We start from the raw sequence: 2,925 nt of genomic DNA, 5'->3' as shown, positions 1-2,925 counted from the left end.
TAGATAGATAGATAGATAGATAGATAGATAGATAGATAGATAGATAGATAGATAGATAGATGTTTAAATAATTTTGAAAAGTGTAAAAGTTACAAAAAGCCAGCTGCTTCACATATGGCTTATAGCAGAAGGATAGCCTGTAAGGAACATGTGGAAACGCAGCCAGATGTTTACCTGAGAGACCAGTAGAGGTGTGTGGGTGTCCCCCTCTCCCTCCTGTAAGGTGAAGCCCCAGGGCGCACCGCCACGCACAGTCACGCAGATGTAATCCCCGGTGCCCATGGTGCGTTCAGCTCCTCGGCCGAACCCGCAGAGTTGTGAGGAGGACCAGCAGCACCACTTTACACCACCGCCTTCCTCCTCCTCCTCCTCATCATCATCAGCTGAGCTCCTTGCGCTCCAGCCCCGCCTCATACTCTGAGCTCCATGTCTGTCAGCAAAATATCTCATGAACCACCGGACGGATTTGAATGAAACTCTCTGTAAGTAATCACTGAATGCTCAGCTACAATTTATTCACCTTGGGAGTCGAGACAATTCAAGATGGCTGCTCCAGCTGCGCCTTTAGCAAACACACTCATAAAAGGCTTTAAATCAGGCAATTTTGCATATACGGAGCTCAGACTTGGTTGGGTAGTAGCTGAGAGTAATCCCTAACACTCAGTTGGAGCTTAATGCGCATAGTTTATTTTATTTTAGTGAGGCTTTAGGGTTTCTAAGTCTAAAATACCAATAGTAAAGGTGGCGGGCGATAAGCATTCAATGTATAGACTTTCATATTATTTACTTGTGTTTACTTTTTACATTTTAACTAAAAGTAATCTATAAAGGGAGAACAGTATTGTTTTCAGTAGCACCTATAAGATTTATGTAGTTTTTTGCGCCTCGCAAGCTCAACTTCCGCTAAAATAATCAACAACGACCTATGATTTTTTTTTATTTTATTAAAATTTGCCTTATGCTGCGCGTTCCTTATTTCAAGTGACTCTGGTTATAATGTGTGCGTTTTTTATTTTTTAATGAATACATTAGGATTTTGGGTGTTCCTGGTGACGAAACGTTCTCTTCACTGATGCTGACGTGTATGGGTTCCCTCTATTTCGCGCATGCGTACAGAGTCGGCCTACGTTTATCAAGTTACCTACTAAAGCGGAAATACAACAATAAACTTTTTCATGGAACGCACCGTGTTCAGATTTAAATCAATTATTCGCTCGTAAAAAGATTATATTATTTAATAAAGGTATAAAATGCACATCTAAGAGAAATGGGGTGTATTTTTTTTGCGAATTAAATCTAGCGTTTACGTCGCTTTTCGCGTACACAAACCGTTAATTGTTTTATTTTTTAAACCTTAACCGGAAGCAGTTGTTTTAATATTAGCATGGACGATCTTCATCTTCCAACCAGCAGAGACCGGTGCTCTTCGGTGGTTTGACGTGGCACTCTGCTTCTACAGAAAGTAACAGACGGTGAGTGGACTTTGCCCACCTTTCAGGTAAGATACTATAACTAATTACGAGCCCGAATAATTCTTCCTCGGATAATTATTTTACACGGAGGGTTGACTTTTTGAAACGTTTCTGTCGCGGAGGAGAAAACTTCTTGTGTTTTCCGCGCAGCTAGCAAAGATGATTTTATAAATGTAGCAACAACTGATTTCAAGGCTAATATTTTCAGCACAGTTTTTTTTTATATGTACAAGGAGGTAACTTTCTGTGCATCTGGTTGTAAATTAATCTATTGTAAGATTTATTTGTAGTTTTTTTTGTCCTAACGGTGTTTGACGTGGCAATTGTCGGAAGTTGCTCGTTTTTGTTTCATATTCTTTCAACATTAAAACATCTGTATTCTCTCCTGGTGCCATCTGAGAAGGTCAAATGCGTCAAAATGCTTTATTTTCTAAAAAAATAAACTAACGTAGCCATCATAATAATAAACAATAGCTGTAGATTAAGTATCCAGCTGTTCTGAGGCCAGTTTTTAAAAACTTTACTGACTCTGAATTAAATTAATATTTATTTTGTTCAAGACTCATTTGTATCTTTTTATTTCACACAGAACTTTTAACAAATTAAAATTTTATATATTTAGCTTTAATAACCACATTAAAAATGATTCTATTATTGACCAAAATATATATTTTGCATCACTATATCTTAATAAATCTAGTTAATTAATGGTGGTTGTGACACAGAAACCTGTTGGTTACTTTAAATAAAGATAGGCAGCTTTATCTTTTAGTGAGCAGAGTCAAAGGTCTGCTGGAGAGCTCATGGTTGAGTGAGGTCAAATATCAGCTGTTATTTATATGTTTTGTACATTTGATTGGCTAAACAATCAATGGGGAGTGGTGGCGCAGAGGTTAGAGAAGATGGGCCTGCGATCAGAAAGTCTCAGGTTCAACTCCCCGGACTGACATCAAAATGTGGGTGGAAAAGGTGAAGCGCCCACACCTGCCTCCACCGTCATTTGCCCCACTCTGGACCCTTGAGCAAGGCCCTTAATCCTCACCATCTGCTCCCAAACGGGTCTCTGTTGAAAATGAGTTCCCGTGACTCAATGAGACTACCTGTATAAATAAAGGTTAAATAAATAAAAATAAACAATCGCATTTCTCTGCAATAGTCTCGAGTCGTGCTTTCGTTTTGAAATGTTTTGATTTTAAAACGTGCAATTTCGTAAACTGGTCTTAAATGAGTCTTTAACAAAATAAACAGGGATGACTCACAGCTACTACCACACCAACGTTCAGCTCAGTACATTTTACAAGTTTTAGAAGTTTTTGTGTTTTCTATGGTCAGTTGACTTTGGTATTTAATTGGCTCCAATTGAATTGTTGATGTAGGACATACAATTGTATTAACAGTAATAAAGTTATCATTAGCAGTATTAGCATTAACATTGGTAGAACTAGCATTAGCC

General features: G+C 38.2%; 2 protein-coding genes across 2 annotated transcripts in view; one reads left to right on the top strand and one right to left on the bottom strand.

Moving 5' to 3' along the window:
* The window catches only part of LOC119409111 (myozenin-2), a 31,101-nt gene that overhangs the window by 22,940 nt on the left and 5,236 nt on the right, over positions 1 to 2,925 (bottom strand). The gene's annotated exons all lie outside the window — the stretch shown is intronic.
* sec24d (SEC24 homolog D, COPII coat complex component) overlaps positions 1,437 to 2,925 on the top strand; it is a 79,177-nt gene continuing 77,688 nt past the window's right edge. Inside the window, exon 1 of the mRNA XM_037686456.1 lies at positions 1,437 to 1,498. The gene's annotated coding sequence lies outside the window, so the exon portion shown is untranslated. The remainder of the gene's footprint in view (positions 1,499 to 2,925) is intronic.

Source organism: Nematolebias whitei, chromosome 1 (genome assembly GCF_014905685.2).
Source record: "Nematolebias whitei isolate Nwh7 chromosome 1, NemWhi1, whole genome shotgun sequence".
Classification (NCBI taxonomy): domain Eukaryota; kingdom Metazoa; phylum Chordata; class Actinopteri; order Cyprinodontiformes; family Rivulidae; genus Nematolebias; species Nematolebias whitei.
This window is presented reverse-complemented; position numbering and strand designations above follow the sequence as displayed.